This window comes from Anomaloglossus baeobatrachus, chromosome 5, assembly GCF_048569485.1.
Source record: "Anomaloglossus baeobatrachus isolate aAnoBae1 chromosome 5, aAnoBae1.hap1, whole genome shotgun sequence".
Lineage (NCBI taxonomy): Eukaryota > Metazoa > Chordata > Amphibia > Anura > Aromobatidae > Anomaloglossus > Anomaloglossus baeobatrachus.
In genome coordinates, this window is record NC_134357.1 from 4988616 (window position 1) to 5009507 (window position 20892).

General features: G+C 47.8%; 1 protein-coding gene across 1 annotated transcript in view; it reads right to left on the minus strand.

Moving 5' to 3' along the window:
• Positions 1 to 20892, minus strand: part of LOC142310604 (alpha-2-macroglobulin-like protein 1) — a 291878-nt gene that overhangs the window by 184233 nt on the left and 86753 nt on the right. The gene's annotated exons all lie outside the window — the stretch shown is intronic.

The following is a 20892-nucleotide window of genomic DNA, read 5'->3' on the forward strand; positions in this document are numbered from 1 at the left end:
TCATTAATAAGATAAGGTGGAATCCATCAGCGAGGATCTGATCCACTGTCATTAGTAAGATAAGGTGGAAACCATCAGCGAGGATCTGATCCACTGTCATTAATAAGATAAGGTGGAATCCATCAGCGAGGATCTGATCCACTGTCATTAGTAAGATAAGGTGGAAACCATCAGCGAGGATCTGATCCACTGTCATTAATAAGATAAGGTGGAAACCATCAGCGAGGATCTGATCCACTGTCATTAATAAGATAAGGTGGAAACCATCAGCGAGAATCTGATCCGCTGTCATTAGTAAGATAAGGTGGAAACCATCAGCGAGGATCTGATCCACTGTCATTAATAAGATAAGGTGGAATCCATCAGCGAGGATCTGATCCACTGTCATTAGTAAGATAAGGTGGAAACCATCAGCGAGGATCTGATCCACTGTCATTAATAAGATAAGGTGGAAACCATCAGCGAGGATCTGATCCACTGTCATTAATAAGATAAGGTGGAAACCATCAGCGAGGATCTGATCCACTGTCATTAGTAAGATAAGGTGGAAACCATCAGCGAGGATCTGATCCGCTGTCATTAGTAAGATAAGGTGGAAACCATCAGCGAGGATCTGATCCACTGTCATTAGTAAGATAAGGTGGAAACCATCAGCGAGAATCTGATCCACTGTCATTAGTAAGATAAGGTGGAAACCATCAGCGAGGATCTGATCCACTGTAATTAGTAAGATAAGGTGGAAACCATCAGCAAGGATCTGATCCACTGTCATTAATAAGATAAGGTGGAAACCATCAGCGAGGATATGATCCACTGTCATTAGTAAGATAAGGTGGAAACCATCAGCGAGGATCTGATCCGCTGTCATTAGTAAGATAAGGTGGAAACCATCAGCGAGGATCTGATCCACTGTCATTAATAAGATAAGGTGGAAACCATCAGCGAGGATCTACTCCACTGTCATTAGTAAGATAAGGTGGAAACCATCAGCGAGGATCTGCTCCACTGTCATTAGTAAGATAAGGTGGAAACCATCAGCGAGGATCTGATCCACTGTCATTAATAAGATAAGGTGGAAACCATCAGCGAGGATCTGATCCACTGTCATTAGTAAGATAAGGTGGAAACCATCAGCGAGGATCTGATCCACTGTCATTAATAAGATAAGGTGGAAACCATCAGCGAGGATCTGATCCACTGTCATTAATAAGATAAGGTGGAAACCATCAGCGAGGATCTGATCCACTGTCATTAGTAAGATAAGGTGGAAACCATCAGCGAGGATCTGATCCGCTGTCATTAGTAAGATAAGGTGGAAACCATCAGCGAGGATCTGATCCACTGTCATTAGTAAGATAAGGTGGAAACCATCAGCGAGAATCTGATCCACTGTCATTAGTAAGATAAGGTGGAAACCATCAGCGAGGATCTGATCCACTGTCATTAGTAAGATAAGGTGGAAACCATCAGCGAGAATCTGATCCACTGTCATTAGTAAGATAAGGTGGAAACCATCAGCAAGGATCTGATCCACTGTCATTAATAAGATAAGGTGGAAACCATCAGCGAGGATATGATCCACTGTCATTAGTAAGATAAGGTGGAAACCATCAGCGAGGATCTGATCCACTGTCATTAGTAAGATAAGGTGGAAACCATCAGCGAGGATCTGATCCACTGTCATTAATAAGATAAGGTGGAAACCATCAGCGAGGATCTGATCCACTGTCATTAATAAGATAAGGTGGAAACCATCAGCGAGGATCTGATCCGCTGTCATTAATAAGATAAGGTGGAAACCATCAGCGAGGATCTACTCCACTGTCATTAGTAAGATAAGGTGGAAACCATCAGCGAGGATCTGATCCACTGTCATTAATAAGATAAGGTGGAAACCATCAGCGAGGATCTACTCCACTGTCATTAGTAAGATAAGGTGGAAACCATCAGCGAGGATCTGATCCACTGTCATTAGTAAGATAAGGTGGAAACCATCAGCGAGGATCTGATCCACTGTCATTAATAAGATAAGGTGGAAACCATCAGCGAGGATCTGATCCACTGTCATTAATAAGATAAGGTGGAAACCATCAGCAAGGATCTGATCCACTGTCATTAATAAGATAAGGTGGAAACCATCAGCGAGGATCTGATCCACTGTCATTAGTAAGATAAGGTGGAATCCATCAGCGAGGATCTGATCCGCTGTCATTAATAAGATAAGGTGGAATCCATCAGCGAGGATCTGATCCACTGTCATTAGTAAGATAAGGTGGAAACCATCGGCGAGGATCTGCTCCACTGTCATTAATAAGATAAGGTGGAAACCATCAGCGAGGATCTACTCCACTGTCATTAATAAGATAAGGTGGAATCCATCAGCGAGGATCTGATCCACTGTCATTAGTAAGATAAGGTGGAAACCATCAGCGAGGATCTGATCCGCTGTCATTAGTAAGATAAGGTGGAATCCATCAGCGAGGATCTGATCCACTGTCATTAGTAAGATAAGGTGGAATCCATCAGCGAGGATCTGATCCGCTGTCATTAGTAAGATAAGGTGGAAACCATCAGCGAGGATCTGATCCACTGTCATTAATAAGATAAGGTGGAATCCATCAGCGAGGATCTGATCCGCTGTCATTAGTAAGATAAGGTGGAAACCATCAGCGAGGATCTACTCCACTGTCATTAATAAGATAAGGTGGAATCCATCAGCGAGGATCTGATCCGCTGTCATTAGTAAGATAAGGTGGAAACCATCAGCGAGGATCTGATCCACTGTAATTAGTAAGATAAGGTGGAAACCATCAGCGAGGATCTGATCCACTGTCATTAGTAAGATAAGGTGGAAACCATCAGCGAGGATCTGATCCACTGTAATTAGTAAGATAAGGTGGAAACCATCAGCAAGGATCTGATCCACTGTCATTAATAAGATAAGGTGGAAACCATCAGCGAGGATCTGATCCGCTGTCATTAGTAAGATAAGGTGGAAACCATCAGCGAGGATCTGATCCACTGTCATTAATAAGATAAGGTGGAAACCATCAGCAAGGATCTGATCCACTGTCATTAATAAGATAAGGTGGAAACCATCAGCGAGGATCTGATCCACTGTCATTAGTAAGATAAGGTGGAATCCATCAGCGAGGATCTGATCCACTGTCATTAATAAGATAAGGTGGAAACCATCAGCGAGGATCTACTCCACTGTCATTAATAAGATAAGGTGGAATCCATCAGCGAGGATCTGATCCGCTGTCATTAGTAAGATAAGGTGGAAACCATCAGCGAGGATCTGATCCGCTGTCATTAGTAAGATAAGGTGGAAACCATCAGCGAGGATCTGATCCACTGTCTTTAGTAAGATAAGGTGGAATCCATCAGCGAGGATCTGATCCGCTGTCATTAGTAAGATAAGGTGGAAACCATCAGCGAGGATCTGATCCACTGTCATTAATAAGATAAGGTGGAATCCATCAGCGAGGATCTGATCCGCTGTCATTAGTAAGATAAGGTGGAAACCATCAGCGAGGATCTACTCCACTCTCATTAATAAGATAAGGTGGAATCCATCAGCGAGGATCTGATCCGCTGTCATTAGTAAGATAAGGTGGAAACCATCAGCGAGGATCTGATCCGCTGTCATTAGTAAGATAAGGTGGAATCCATCAGCGAGGATCTGATCCACTGTCATTAGTAAGATAAGGTGGAATCCATCAGCGAGGATCTGATCCGCTGTCATTAGTAAGATAAGGTGGAAACCATCAGCGAGAATCTGATCCACTGTCATTAGTAAGATAAGGTGGAAACCATCAGCAAGGATCTGATCCACTGTCATTAATAAGATAAGGTGGAAACCATCAGCGAGGATCTGATCCGCTGTCATTAGTAAGATAAGGTGGAAACCATCAGCGAGGATCTGATCCACTGTCATTAATAAGATAAGGTGGAAACCATCAGCAAGGATCTGATCCACTGTCATTAATAAGATAAGGTGGAAACCATCAGCGAGGATCTGATCCACTGTCATTAGTAAGATAAGGTGGAATCCATCAGCGAGGATCTGATCCACTGTCATTAATAAGATAAGGTGGAAACCATCAGCGAGGATCTACTCCACTGTCATTAATAAGATAAGGTGGAATCCATCAGCGAGGATCTGATCCGCTGTCATTAGTAAGATAAGGTGGAAACCATCAGCGAGGATCTGATCCGCTGTCATTAGTAAGATAAGGTGGAAACCATCAGCGAGGATCTGATCCACTGTCATTAGTAAGATAAGGTGGAATCCATCAGCGAGGATCTGATCCGCTGTCATTAGTAAGATAAGGTGGAAACCATCAGCGAGGATCTGATCCACTGTCATTAATAAGATAAGGTGGAATCCATCAGCGAGGATCTGATCCGCTGTCATTAGTAAGATAAGGTGGAAACCATCAGCGAGGATCTACTCCACTCTCATTAATAAGATAAGGTGGAATCCATCAGCGAGGATCTGATCCGCTGTCATTAGTAAGATAAGGTGGAAACCATCAGCGAGGATCTGATCCGCTGTCATTAGTAAGATAAGGTGGAATCCATCAGCGAGGATCTGATCCACTGTCATTAGTAAGATAAGGTGGAATCCATCAGCGAGGATCTGATCCGCTGTCATTAGTAAGATAAGGTGGAAACCATCAGCGAGAATCTGATCCACTGTCATTAGTAAGATAAGGTGGAAACCATCAGCGAGGATCTGATCCACTGTCATTAGTAAGATAAGGTGGAAACAATCAGCGAGGATCTGATCCACTGTCATTAGTAAGATAAGGTGGAAACCATCAGCGAGGATCTGATCCACTGTCATTAGTAAGATAAGGTGGAAACCATCAGCGAGAATCTGATCCACTGTCATTAGTAAGATAAGGTGGAAACCATCAGCGAGGATCTGATCCACTGTCATTAGTAAGATAAGGTGTAAACCATCAGCGAGGATCTGATCCACTGTCATTAGTAAGATAAGGTGGAAACCATCAGCGAGGATCTGATCCGCTGTCATTAGTAAGATAAGGTGGAAACCATCAGCGAGGATCTGATCCGCTGTCATTAGTAAGATAAGGTGGAAACCATCAGCGAGGATCTGATCCACTGTCATTAATAAGATAAGGTGGAAACCATCAGCGAGGATCTGATCCACTGTCATTAGTAAGATAAGGTGGAAACCATCAGCGAGGATCTGATCCGCTGTCATTAGTAAGATAAGGTGGAAACCATCAGCGAGGATCTGATCCACTGTCATTAGTAAGATAAGATGGAATCCATCAGCGAGGATCTGATCCACTGTCATTAATAAGATAAGGTGGAATCCATCAGCGAGGATCTGATCCACTGTCATTAGTAAGATAAGGTGGAAACCATCAGCGAGGATCTGCTCCACTGTCATTAGTAAGATAAGGTGGAAACCATCAGCGAGGATCTGATCCACTGTCATTAGTAAGATAAGGTGGAAACCATCAGCGAGCATCTACTCCACTGTCATTAGTAAGATAAGGTGGAATCCATCAGCGAGGATCTGATCCACTGTCATTAGTAAGATAAGGTGGAATCCATCAGCGAGGATCTGATCCGCTGTCATTAGTAAGACAAGGTGGAAACCATCAGCGAGGATCTGATCCACTGTCATTAGTAAGATAAGGTGGAAACCATCAGCGAGGATCTGATCCACTGTCATTAGTAAGATAAGGTGGAAACCATCAGCGAGGATCTACTCCACTGTCATTAGTAAGATAAGGTGGAAACCATCAGCGAGGATCTGATCCACTGTCATTAGTAAGATAAGGTGGAAACCATCAGCGAGGATCTGATCCACTGTCATTAGTAAGATAAGGTGGAAACCATCAGCGAGGATCTGCTCCACTGTCATTAATAAGATAAGGTGGAAACCATCAGCGAGGATCTGATCCACTGTCATTAGTAAGATAAGGTGGAATCCATCAGCGAGGATCTGATCCACTGTCATTAGTAAGATAAGGTGGAAACCATCAGCGAGGATCTGATCCACTGTCATTAATAAGATAAGGTGGAATCCATCAGCGAGGATCTGATCCACTGTCATTAATAAGATAAGGTGGAAACCATCAGCGAGGATCTGATCCACTGTCATTAATAAGATAAGGTGGAATCCATCAGCGAGGATCTGATCCACTGTCATTAATAAGATAAGGTGGAATCCATCAGCGAGGATCTGATCCACTGTCATTAGTAAGATAAGGTGGAATCCATCAGCGAGGATCTGATCCACTGTCATTAGTAAGATAAGGTGGAAACCATCAGCGAGGATCTGATCCACTGTCATTAATAAGATAAGGTGGAAACCATCAGCGAGGATCTGATCCACTGTCATTAATAAGATAAGGTGGAAACCATCAGCAAGGATCTGATCCACTGTCATTAATAAGATAAGGTGGAAACCATCAGCGAGGATCTGATCCACTGTCATTAGTAAGATAAGGTGGAAACCATCAGCGAGGATCTGATCCACTGTCATTAGTAAGATAAGGTGGAAACCATCAGCGAGGATCTGATCCACTGTCATTAATAAGATAAGGTGGAAACCATCAGCGAGGATCTGATCCACTGTCATTAGTAAGATAAGGTGGAAACCATCAGCAAGGATCTGATCCACTGTCATTAATAAGATAAGGTGGAAACCATCAGCGAGGATCTGATCCACTGTCATTAGTAAGATAAGGTGGAAACCATCAGCGAGGATCTGATCCACTGTCATTAGTAAGATAAGGTGGAAACCATCAGCGAGGATCTGCTCCACTGTCATTAGTAAGATAAGGTGGAAACCATCAGCGAGGATCTGATCCACTGTCATTAATAAGATAAGGTGGAAACCATCAGCAAGGATCTGATCCACTGTCATTAATAAGATAAGGTGGAAACCATCAGCGAGGATCTGATCCACTGTCATTAGTAAGATAAGGTGGAAACCATCAGCGAGGATCTGATCCACTGTCATTAGTAAGATAAGGTGGAATCCATCAGCAAGGATCTGATCCACTGTCATTAATAGATAAGGTGGAAACCATCAGCGAGGATCTGCTCCACTGTCATTAGTAAGATAAGGTGGAAACCATCAGCGAGGATCTGATCCACTGTCATTAGTAAGATAAGGTGGAAACCATCAGCAAGGATCTGATCCACTGTCATTAATAAGATAAGGTGGAAACCATCAGCAAGGATCTGATCCACTGTCATTAATAAGATAAGGTGGAAACCATCAGCAAGGATCTGATCCACTGTCATTAATAAGATAAGGTGGAATCCATCAGCGAGGATCTGATCCGCTGTCATTAGTAAGATAAGGTGGAAACCATCAGCGAGGATCTGATCCACTGTCATTAATAAGATAAGGTGGAAACCATCAGCGAGGATCTGATCCACTGTCATTAGTAAGATAAGGTGGAAACCATCAGCGAGGATCTGATCCGCTGTCATTAGTAAGATAAGGTGGAAACCATCAGCGAGGATCTACTCCACTGTCATTAGTAAGATAAGGTGGAAACCATCAGCGAGGATCTGATCCGCTGTCATTAGTAAGATAAGGTGGAAACCATCAGCGAGGATCTTATCCACTGTCATTAATAAGATAAGGTGGAAACCATCAGCGAGGATCTGATCCACTGTCATTAATAAGATAAGGTGGAAACCATCAGCGAGGATCTGATCCACTGTCATTAATAAGATAAGGTGGAATCCATCAGCGAGGATCTGATCCGCTGTCATTAGTAAGATAAGGTGGAAACCATCAGCGAGGATCTGATCCGCTGTCATTAGTAAGATAAGGTGGAATCCATCAGCGAGGATCTGATCCACTGTCATTAGTAAGATAAGGTGGAATCCATCAGCGAGGATCTGATCCGCTGTCATTAGTAAGATAAGGTGGAAACCATCAGCAAGGATCTACTCCACTGTCATTAGTAAGATAAGGTGGAAACCATCAGCGAGGATCTGATCCACTGTCATTAGTAAGATAAGGTGGAAACCATCAGCAAGGATCTACTCCACTGTCATTAGTAAGATAAGGTGGAAACCATCAGCAAGGATCTGATCCGCTGTCATTAGTAAGATAAGGTGGAAACCATCAGCAAGGATCTACTCCACTGTCATTAGTAAGATAAGGTGGAAACCATCAGCAAGGATCTACTCCACTGTCATTAGTAAGATAAGGTGGAAACCATCAGCGAGGATCTGATCCACTGTCATTAGTAAGATAAGGTGGAATCCATCAGCGAGGATCTGATCCGCTGTCATTAGTAAGATAAGGTGGAAACCATCAGCAAGGATCTACTCCACTGTCATTAGTAAGATAAGGTGGAAACCATCAGCGAGGATCTGATCCACTGTCATTAGTAAGATAAGGTGGAAACCATCAGCAAGGATCTACTCCACTGTCATTAGTAAGATAAGGTGGAAACCATCAGCGAGGATCTGATCCACTGTCATTAGTAAGATAAGGTGGAAACCATCAGCAAGGATCTACTCCACTGTCATTAGTAAGATAAGGTGGAAACCATCAGCAAGGATCTACTCCACTGTCATTAGTAAGATAAGGTGGAAACCATCAGCGAGGATCTGATCCACTGTCATTAATAAGATAAGGTGGAATCCATCAGCGAGGATCTGATCCACTGTCATTAGTAAGATAAGGTGGAAACCATCAGCGAGGATCTGATCCACTGTCATTAGTAAGATAAGGTGGAAACCATCAGCGAGGATCTGATCCACTGTCATTAGTAAGATAAGGTGGAAACCATCAGCGAGGATCTGATCCACTGTCATTAATAAGATAAGGTGGAAACCATCAGCGAGGATCTGATCCACTGTCATTAATAAGATAAGGTGGAAACCATCAGCAAGGATCTGATCCACTGTCATTAGTAAGATAAGGTGGAAACCATCAGCGAGGATCTGCTCCACTGTCATTAATAAGATAAGGTGGAATCCATCAGCGAGGATCTGATCCACTGTCATTAGTAAGATAAGGTGGAATCCATCAGCGAGGATCTGATCCACTGTCATTAGTAAGATAAGGTGGAAACCATCAGCGAGGATCTGATCCACTGTCATTAATAAGATAAGGTGGAATCCATCAGCGAGGATCTGATCCGCTGTCATTAGTAAGATAAGGTGGAAACCATCAGCGAGAATCTGATCCACTGTCATTAGTAAGATAAGGTGGAAACCATCAGCGAGGATCTGATCCACTGTCATTAATAAGATAAGGTGGAAACCATCAGCGAGGATCTGCTCCACTGTCATTAATAAGATAAGGTGGAAACCATCAGCAAGGATCTGATCCACTGTCATTAATAAGATAAGGTGGAATCCATTAGCGAGGATCTGATCCACTGTCATTAGTAAGATAAGGTGGAAACCATCAGCGAGGATCTGATCCACTGTCATTAGTAAGATAAGGTGGAAACCATCAGCGAGGATCTGCTCCACTGTCATTAATAAGATAAGGTGGAATCCATCAGCGAGGATCTGATCCACTGTCATTAGTAAGATAAGGTGGAAACCATCAGCGAGGATCTGATCCACTGTCATTAGTAAGATAAGGTGGAAACCATCAGCAAGGATCTGATCCACTGTCATTAGTAAGATAAGGTGGAAACCATCAGCAAGGATCTGATCCACTGTCATTAGTAAGATAAGGTGGAAACCATCAGCGAGGATCTGATCCACTGTCATTAGTAAGATAAGGTGGAAACCATCAGCGAGGATCTGATCCACTGTCATTAGTAAGATAAGGTGGAATCCATCAGCGAGGATCTGATCCACTGTCATTAATTATTATTATTATTATTATTATTATTTATTTATAGAGCACCATTAATTCCATGGTGCTGTACATGAGAAGGGGGTTACATACAAAATACGTATACAAGTTACAGTAGACAGACTAGTACAGAGGGAAGAGGGCCCTACCCTTGCGGGCTTACATTCTATAGGATTATGGGGAGGAGACAATAGGTGGGGTGTAGGTCAGGCGGCAGCTCCGCACGGTGGTCGGGCGGCAGCTCCGCACGGTGGTCGGGCGGCAGCTCCGCACGGTGGTCGGGCGGCAGCTCCGCACGGTGGTCGGGCGGCAGCTCCGCATGGTGGTCGGGCGGCAGCTCCGCACGGTGGTCGGGCGGCAGCTCCGCACGGTGGTCGGGCGGCAGCGAGTTCATTGTAGATTGTAGGCATTTCGGAACAGGTGCGTTTTCAGGTTCCGTTTGAAGTTTGCAAGGGTAGGGGATAGTCTGACGTGTTGAGGCAGCGAGTTCCAGGAGACTGGGGATGCTCGGGAGAAGTCTTGGAGTCGGTTGTGTGAGGAGCGAATGAGAGAGGAGGAGAGGAGGAGATCCTGGGAGGACCGGAGGTGACGTGTTGGAGTGTAGTGGGAGAGTAGTTCGGAGATGTACGGAGGGGAAAGATTATGCACAGCTTTGTAGGTCAGTGTTAGAAGTTTGAATTGGATACGGTGGAAGATTGGAAGCCAGTGGAGGGACATGCAGAGGGGAGAAGCGGGGTGGTAGTGAGGAGAGAGGTGGATAAGTCGGGCAGCAGAGTTAAGGATGGACTGGAGAGGGGCAAGCGTGTTGGCAGGGAGGCCACAGAGGAGGATGTTACAGTAGTCGAGGCGGGAGATTATGAGGGCATGCACTAGTGTGGCGCCCCTGACCTGGTCAGGCACCACTGAGTACTGCACCCATGCTGGGGACAGTACAATACAGGTAATCCAGAAGGCTGACTGGGGTGTGGAACACAGGCGCGTAGTGATCAGGTCTCACACATGTACCCATGAGAGGACCCCTGGGGATCCCAGGAGGGGGCAAGCCTTCACCTTCACTGGAATAGTGGAGGGGGTAGAGCCTCCATCTCCTCTCAAGGGGTGTGGTGGAGAGTCTGGTTGCTAGGTGGCGTAGGCAAGAACAGGAGAGGAGGAGGAGTGAGCCAGTTCAGTGTAGAGTCCAGGGAGCTCAAGTGAGGAGCAGATCCCTGGAGCTGTGCAATCTGACAGCGTCCGCGCAGTGGCTACAGACGGGGGAGAACGGTCAACTAGGAGTGCTACCTGAAAGCCAGCTTCAGCTAGAGAGTGCACGGAGTGGGAAGTAAGGAGACTGCTAGAGAGCACCAGGCCCAACCGGGCGGCAGATCCCGAAGCGAGGATAGATTCACCTTTCCCTGCTAAACCTGCCGGTGTGGGGCTCTTAAAGCCCACACCACAACACTACAAAAGCCGCAGCCACGTAACCGCAAGTTAGGGCCCATAGGTCATAGGAGGCAAGAGGCTGGAGTGGCCTGGTCCGGGGAACAAGCAAACGGCAAACAAGAAGGGGAGAGAGGCTTGGAGCATCTTCCCTGGGTGACCCCCATAGGGACTCAAAGTCGGGGTCACCCCAAACCACCAAGGGCTAAGGAAGGCGAGTCAGTAGTCACCCTCATAAAGTCAGCCTGAAGGATACCTGGTTCCTACCTGGTTCATCTCAGCTACGCCCGGGTTACTCACCCTGCCATCTAACGTGAGTAAAAACCCTGAAAGACATCCTGCCTGTGTGGTCATTCTGCGACTTGTGGTACTACAAACCTACATCGGGCCCTGGGGCTTGCCTCACTCTCAGGAGGCTACTACATCTAACTGCACACACCATCAGCCCCAGGCGACCCTCATCCTGCAGTGGCGGTCCCTACTGGCCGCAATACTGAGAGTGGCGTCACGATCAAAACAAGAAGATTTCCTACCAGTGACGGAGATCCAGCAACGTGGAGTCCCTGAAGGTAATGCACCGACACCGACACAACACCTGCGGGGCTTCACATCTGGCGTCACGAACAGGATAAGGACTAGACCTGTCCAGACAGGTGACCATGTGCCTGGGCGGTCCGCTTGAAAAATTGGAAGCGCCGCCATATTGCCACCATGAAAAGCGCGCTGAAAAACAACAGCAGCCCGCGCTGGAAGAAGTTACCGCCCACGAAGGGGTGTGGCTACCCAGAGATCCCCTGCAGAGTTCTGACCTCGCTTGTGAAGAGAGTGGAAGCGTCCGGAGACGGCGGGAAGGAAAGGGAGCCACAAGCCTGCTGCTGGGAGAGGAGCTGCTGAAAGAGGCAGAGCGGAAACTGAACAGCTTGCTATCAGAGGCAACGGCGAGTCCACAGCTGGAGAGTCGTGCAGAAGAGGGCGCAGAAGAAATGGCGTCTGACCGCAGAAATCCAGAACCGGGCTCCGCTGCCTGGTGGTATCGGGAGCTGGCCCAGTTCTGCGACCGACTGGAGAACCGGGTCGTGGAGCAGATTAGAGAAGAACGAATGGAACTGCTGGAGATGGCTGCCGCGGTTCGGGCCTACGAGGAGAGAGCCGCGCACCGAGTGCCAGATCGGGCGGTGACAACTCAGACCCCGATGCTGCCAACGATGGGTGAGTCGAGTGATGCCCCGGCTAGCGCAAGTGCCCCGACCCCTACTGCCATGCCCGCGGTCCCTGAAGAGGCGCCCGGCGCGGCGACGCTGAACCAGGCCGCAGCCACGCCAGGTGCGGCCCGCCAAGACCCGGCCGCCGCAGCGATGCCCTGCTCGGCCCACCAAGACCCGGTCCCTGCAGCGATGCCCAGCCCAGCCTGCACAGACCCCATCACAGCTGCGACGCCGATCCAGGCCGCCGCCATACAGGGCGCGGCCCGCCAAGACCAGGCCGCCGCCATGCCGGGCGCGGCCCGCCAAGACCAGGCCGCCGCCAAACAGGGCGCGGCCCGCCAAGATCAGGCCGCCGCCATGCCAGGCGCGGCCCGCCAAGAAGAGATTACCTCATCATTTACCCCGGCCTGCAAGGCCAGAGCAGACACCGCTCCCCAGGTTCAGGAAGTCCCTGCTAGGCAATCCCTGGTAGGTGAGGACTCCACATACTGGCAGCTAAAAGCCGACCTGGAAGCTAAGTTCCCACGGGAGATGGTGGAGCGGTACATGCTCCCTCCGCACACCCCGAAGAGTATCCCGACAGCTCCTGCAGCAACCACGGCAAAGAGTTCCCCACCTGGGCCGACAGAAAGAAGTCCATCCCCAGCACTGCTACCCAAGGAGTGCCAGGAAGAACTAAGGGGGGGAGGAGGCCAGGAGGTTGAGGGGCTGACTCCAGAGCCATACCCAGAGCCAGAGATGCTGCCCTATTCTCGCTGGGATGAGGAAGACCTGACACCATCTGCAGAAGAAGAACTGCCCAAAAGCCTTACATGGGAGTTTGTGAGCTGCACCCTACAGAATCCAGCCCGTAAGACACACCGTAACAGAACGCAACTATCCTCTGCACCGTCATCTCCAGAGCAGAGAGAAGTCACCGTCAGAGACCTGCAAGAAAAACGAGCCCTGAGAAGGTCCAGAGCCCAGGTCAGAGGACCCCTTTACAGAGGAATAGTAGAGGACTTCAACTTGAAAAGCGGATACGGCTTTATTGTAGTAAAAGGAATAAAAGAGGGCATATTTGTAAATCGGAGAGATGTTCAAGCCCACCTGCCCAGAGGACATTCAGGCAGAAATTTGAAAATTGGGGACTTAGTACAGTTCACCTTGCATCAAGGAGAAAGGGGCTACTATGCCTTAGACGTAGCACCATGTCCAAGACAAGAAAGACAAGAAAGACAAGAAAGACAAGAAAGACAAGAAAGACAAGAAAGACAAGAAAGACAAGAAAGAAAAGACAGAGATAAAGAACCAGATGTAGAAACAGACGAAGACCAAGAACGGAAAGATAAAGATCCTACAGATGAAACAACCATAGACAAAGATCCTACAGATGAAACAACCACGGACGACGACGGAGAGCAAGAAAGTCACAGGTGCCGGTGCCCTACATGCCCACGCCCTGGTGAAATGGAGGAGTAGAGTAGAGAAAAGTAAAGTAAAGTAAGAAGAGAAGTTAAAGTTTTGACAAGTTGAAAAGTTTGCAACGTTATTGTTTAAGAATGTGCCCACAAAAACTATTGTGAGAAATAAACTTTAAGGCTATGAACTTGCTATAGCCACAAACTCTCGCAGTGTAAATAGTTACACCAGTGGCACCACCACCAAGGCCAGCCTGTTTAGGGGCTTGGCTCGTCTGCAACCAGGAGGAGCCCGTCCGTAGAAAAGGGCCTTGGCTCACCTGCGACCAGAGAGCACGCCTGTTTATGGGGCCTTGGCTCACCACCACAAAGAGGGTACCTGGTCAGCACCAACTGTGGAGGCCGCCTCTGCATCCTGCCAGAAGGGGCTGAGGGCGCGGATCCACCAGGCCAGGTAGACCCTGAAACCACCAGCCCATGAAAGCCGCCTCTACATCCTGCCAGAAGTGGCTGAAGTCGCGGCCAACGGGAGAGGAAGATTGGAGGAAAGGTCTGAGGAAACGGATGGCCCAGACCTGGTTACCAACAGGACCGGTGACCTGCCTCCTGAGAGGGTTTTGGGTGGGTTAACGGACTTGTGGGTGGAGGGTGGTGATGTCTGATACCTGGTGCTTTTAAATGTTTTACATGTTTTAATGTTTTATGCATTTTAAAATGTTGTCTTGCAGCCCGAGGACGTGCTGGTGATAACTAAGGGGGAATGTGGCGCCCCTGACCTGGTCAGGCACCACTGAGTACTGCACCCATGCTGGGGACAGTACAATACAGGTAATCCAGAAGGCTGACTGGGGTGTGGAACACAGGCGCGTAGTGATCAGGTCTCACACATGTACCCATGAGAGGACCCCTGGGGATCCCAGGAGGGGGCAAGCCTTCACCTTCACTGGAATAGTGGAGGGGGTAGAGCCTCCATCTCCTCTCAAGGGGTGTGGTGGAGAGTCTGGTTGCTAGGTGGCGTAGGCAAGAACAGGAGAGGAGGAGGAGTGAGCCAGTTCAGTGTAGAGTCCAGGGAGCTCAAGTGAGGAGCAGATCCCTGGAGCTGTGCAATCTGACAGCGTCCGCGCAGTGGCTACAGACGGGGGAGAACGGTCAACTAGGAGTGCTACCTGAAAGCCAGCTTCAGCTAGAGAGTGCACGGAGTGGGAAGTAAGGAGACTGCTAGAGAGCACCAGGCCCAACCGGGCGGCAGATCCCGAAGCGAGGATAGATTCACCTTTCCCTGCTAAACCTGCCGGTGTGGGGCTCTTAAAGCCCACACCACAACACTACAAAAGCCGCAGCCACGTAACCGCAAGTTAGGGCCCATAGGTCATAGGAGGCAAGAGGCTGGAGTGGCCTGGTCCGGGGAACAAGCAAACGGCAAACAAGAAGGGGAGAGAGGCTTGGAGCATCTTCCCTGGGTGACCCCCATAGGGACTCAAAGTCGGGGTCACCCCAAACCACCAAGGGCTAAGGAAGGCGAGTCAGTAGTCACCCTCATAAAGTCAGCCTGAAGGATACCTGGTTCCTACCTGGTTCATCTCAGCTACGCCCGGGTTACTCACCCTGCCATCTAACGTGAGTAAAAACCCTGAAAGACATCCTGCCTGTGTGGTCATTCTGCGACTTGTGGTACTACAAACCTACATCGGGCCCTGGGGCTTGCCTCACTCTCAGGAGGCTACTACATCTAACTGCACACACCATCAGCCCCAGGCGACCCTCATCCTGCAGTGGCGGTCCCTACTGGCCGCAATACTGAGAGTGGCGTCACGATCAAAACAAGAAGATTTCCTACCAGTGACGGAGATCCAGCAACGTGGAGTCCCTGAAGGTAATGCACCGACACCGACACAACACCTGCGGGGCTTCACACTAGCATTTTAGTTGATTGCAAATTGAGGAAAGGGCGGATTCTGGAAATATTTTTGAGTTGAAGACGGCAGGAGGTGGTGAGGGATTGGATGTGTGGTATGAAGGATAAGGCAGAGTCAAAGGTCACTCCGAGGCAGCGAACTTTGGGTGCTGGCGAGAGCGTGGTGTTATTTATTGTAATAGATAGATCAGGTGGAGAGTGTAGGTGAGACGGAGGAAAGATGATTAGTTCAGTTTTGGCCACATTGAGCTTTAGGAAGCGAGAGGAGAAGAAGGAGGATATAGCAGATAGGCACTCTGGGATTTTGGACAGCAGAGATGTGGCATCTGGGCCAGAGAGGTAGATCTGGGTGTCGTCGGCATATAGGTGGTATTGGAAGCCATGGGACTTTATGAGTTGTCCCAGGCCAAATGTGTAGATAGAGAAAAGTAGGGGTCCTAGGACAGAGCCTTGAGGGACGCCAACAGAGAGATGGTGGGATGAAGAGGTTGTGTGAGAGTGGGAGACACTGAAAGTGCGATTTGAGAGGTATGAAGAGATCCAAGAGAGGGCAAGATCTCTGACACCAAGGGAAGAGAGGGTCTGTAATAGGAGGGAGTGGTCCACAGTGTCAAAGGCTGAGGACAGGTCTAGGAGTAGGAGTATAGAGAAGTGCTTGTTCGCTTTGGCAGTAAGCAAGTCATTTGTGATTTTAGTCAGGGCAGTTTCAGTGGAGTGATGTGGACGGAAGCCGGACTGTAGGTTGTCAAAGAGAGCGTTAGAGGAGAGGTGGGAGGAAAGTTCAGCATGGACATGCTGTTCCAGGAGTTTTGAGGCAAGTGGGAGTAGTGATATGGGGCGATAGCTGGTAGTAGAGGTTGGATCGAGGGAAGGTTTCTTTAGGATGGGTGTGACTGTTGCATGTTTAAAGGCAGAGGGGAAGGTTCCAGTCGTTAAAGATAGGTTGAAGAGATGGGTTAAGGCTGGAATAAGGATGGTGGTGAGGTTGGGAAGGAGGTGGGATGGCATGGGGTCAAGTGCGCAGGTGGTGAGGTGCGCTTTTGAGAGCAGACGTGCAAGCTCTCCTTCGGTGATGGTGGGGAGGAAGTTTATGGGGGAGGGGCAGTGGTCAGCTACATGAAGGGGTTGTGGTGGCTGAGCAGAGAAGACTTGCCTTATTAGGTCGATTTTTTCTTGGAAATAGGTGGCAAAGTCTTCTGCAGAAATGAGGGAGGTTGGAGGGGGCAGTGGTGGGCGAAGGAGGGAGTTGAAAGTGTTGAATAACTGTTTGGGGTTGTGTGTTAGAGAGGATATGAGGTTTCTGAAGTAATCGTGTTTAGCGGAGGTGAGGACTGAACGAAATGTGTGAATTGCATTTTTGAATGTGGTGAAGTCTTCCTGGGAGTGCGTTTTCTTCCACCGCCGCTCTGCAGCCCTAGACCTTTGCCGAAGTTTTTTAGTGAGGCTGTTGTGCCAGGGCTGTCTATTGATTCGTCTCACTCTGCCATGCACAAGGGGAGCGACTGAATCAATGGCTGATGTGAGGGTGGTGTTGTAGAAAGTGGTGGCGCTGTCTGTGTCGTGGAGGGACGATATGGAGGACAGTGGGAGGATAGAGTCGGCGAGGGTGTGCATGTTGAGGTGTGCAAGGTTTCTGCGGGGATGTGCTAGGTGCTGGACAGGGGGGGTAGGTGAGGAGGACAGGGCTGAAAAGGTCAGAAGATGGTGGTCAGATAGGGGGAGGGGGGAAGTTGTGAAGTCAGAAAGGGGACAGAGGCGGGTGAAGATAAGGTCTAGTGTGTGTCCATCTTTGTGGGTGGCAGAGGTGGACCACTGAGTTAAGCCAAAAGACGAAGCAAGGGAGAGGAGTTTGGAAGCAGCTTGTTGGCGAGTGTCAGTGGGGATGTTGAAGTCACCCATGATGATGGTGGGAATGTCAGCAGAGAGAAAGTGTAGAAGCCAGGCAGAGAAGTGGTCGAGGAAGGCAGTGGTTGCGCCCGGGGGTCTGTATATGACAGCCACTTGGAGGTTGGAGGGAGAATAGATTCGGACAGAGTGCACTTCAAAGGAAGGCAGGTCGAGGGAGGGTAGAGGTGGGATTGTGGTGAAGTTGTAGTTGTTAGAAAGAAGGAGGCCCACTCCTCCACCTTGTCTATTGCCAGGGCGAGGAGTATGGGAGAAGTGAAGGCCACCGTAGCATAGTGCAGCTGGGGAGGCAGAGTTGGATGGTGTCAGCCATGTTTCGGTGATGCCTAGAAAGGATAGATTGCTGGAGGTAAAGAGATCATGAATGATGTGCAGTTTATTACACACTGAACGGGCATTCCAGAGCGCTCCTGAGAGAGGGGGCGGCAGAGTGGGTGAGAGGGGAATAGTTTTTATGTTGGATAGATTGCGGTAGTTACTATTATGTGGAGAGTGGTGGGTGGGTGATAAAGAGGGGTGTACCATCCACGGGGGGCCAGGATTGGGGGCTATGTCACCAGCAGTGAGAAGGAGTAGAGAAAGGGAGAGCAGGTGGGAGAAGGAGAGTGGACGGCATGGTCATTAATAAGATAAGGTGGAAACCATCAGCGAGGATCTGATCCGCTGTCATTAGTAAGATAAGGTGGAAACCATCAGCGAGGATCTGATCCACTGTCATTAGTAAGATAAGGTGGAAACCATCAGCGAGGATCTGATCCACTGTCATTAGTAAGATAAGGTGGAATCCATCAGCGAGGATCTGATCCACTGTCATTAGTAAGATAAGGTGGAAACCATCAGCGAGGATCTGATCCACTGTCATTAATAAGATAAGGTGGAAACCATCAGCGAGGATCTGATCCACTGTCATTAATAAGATAAGGTGGAATCCATCAGCGAGAATCTGATCCACTGTCATTAGTAAGATAAGGTGGAAACCATCAGCAAGGATCTGATCCACTGTCATTAATAAGATAAGGTGGAATCCATCAGCGAGGATCTGATCCACTGTCATTAGTAAGATAAGGTGGAAACCATCAGCGAGAATCTGATCCACTGTCATTAATAAGATAAGGTGGAAACCATCAGCGAGGATCTGATCCACTGTCATTAGTAAGATAAGGTGGAAACCATCAGCGAGGATCTGATCCGCTGTCATTAGTAAGATAAGGTGGAAACCATCAGCGAGGATCTGATCCGCTGTCATTAGTAAGATAAGGTGGAAACCATCAGCGAGGATCTGATCCACTGTCATTAGTAAGATAAGGTGAAAACCATCAGCGAGGATCTGATCCACTGTCATTAATAAGATAAGGTGGAAACCATCAGCGAGGATCTGATCCACTGTCATTAGTAAGATAAGGTGGAAACCATCAGCGAGGATCTGATCCACTGTCATTAGTAAGATAAGGTGGAAACCATCAGCGAGGATCTGATCCACTGTCATTAGTAAGATAAGGTGGAAACCATCAGCGAGGATCTGATCCGCTGTCATTAGTAAGATAAGGTGGAAACCATCAGCGAGGATCTGATCCACTGTCATTAGTAAGATAAGGTGGAATCCATCAGCGAGGATCTGATCCACTGTCATTAGTAAGATAAGGTGGAAACCATCAGCGAGGATCTGATCCACTGTCATTAATAAGATAAGGTGGAATCCATCAGCGAGAATCTGATCCACTGTCATTAGTAAGATAAGGTGGAAACCATCAGCAAGGATCTGATCCACTGTCATTAATAAGATAAGGTGGAAACCATCAGCGAGGATCTGATCCACTGTCATTAGTAAGATAAGGTGGAAACCATCAGCGAGGATCTGATCCGCTGTCATTAGTAAGATAAGGTGGAATCCATCAGCGAGGATCTGATCCGCTGTCATTAGTAAGATAAGGTGGAAACCATCAGCGAGGATCTGATCCACTGTCATTAATAAGATAAGGTGGAAACCATCAGCGAGGATCTGATCCGCTGTCATTAGTAAGATAAGGTGGAAACCATCAGCGAGGATCTGATCCACTGTCATTAGTAAGATAAGGTGGAATCCATCAGCGAGGATCTGATCCACTGTCATTAATAAGATAAGGTGGAAACCATCAGCAAGGATCTGATCCACTGTCATTAGTAAGATAAGGTGGAATCCATCAGCGAGGATCTGATCCGCTGTCATTAGTAAGATAAGGTGGAAACCATCAGCGAGGATCTGATCCACTGTCATTAATAAGATAAGGTGGAAACCATCAGCGAGGATCTGATCCACTGTCATTAGTAAGATAAGGTGGAAACCATCAGCGAGGATCTGATCCACTGTCATTAGTAAGATAAGGTGGAAACCATCAGCGAGGATCTGCTCCACTGTCATTAATAAGATAAGGTGGAATCCATCAGCGAGGATCTGATCCACTGTCATTAGTAAGATAAGGTGGAAACTATCAGCGAGGATCTGATCCACTGTCATTAGTAAGATAAGGTGGAATCCATCAGCGAGGATCTGATCCGCTGTCATTAGTAAGATAAGGTGGAAACCATCAGCGAGGATCTGATCCACTGTCATTAATAAGATAAGGTGGAAACCATCAGCGAGGATCTGATCCGCTGTCATTAGTAAGATAAGGTGGAAACCATCAGCGAGGATCTGATCCACTGTCATTAGTAAGATAAGGTGGAATCCATCAGCGAGGATCTGATCCACTGTCATTAATAAGATAAGGTGGAAACCATCAGCGAGGATCTGATCCACTGTCATTAGTAAGATAAGGTGGAAACCATCAGCGAGGATCTGCTCCACTGTCATTAATAAGATAAGGTGGAATCCATCAGCGAGGATCTGATCCACTGTCATTAGTAAGATAAGGTGGAAACCATCAGCGAGGATCTGATCCACTGTCATTAGTAAGATAAGGTGGAATCCATCAGCGAGGATCTGATCCACTGTCATTAATAAGATAAGGTGGAAACCATCAGCGAGGATCTGATCCACTGTCATTAGTAAGATAAGGTGGAAACCATCAGCGAGGATCTGCTCCACTGTCATTAATAAGATAAGGTGGAATCCATCAGCGAGGATCTGATCCACTGTCATTAGTAAGATAAGGTGGAAACTATCAGCGAGGATCTGATCCACTGTCATTAGTAAGATAAGGTGGAATCCATCAGCGAGGATCTGATCCACTGTCATTA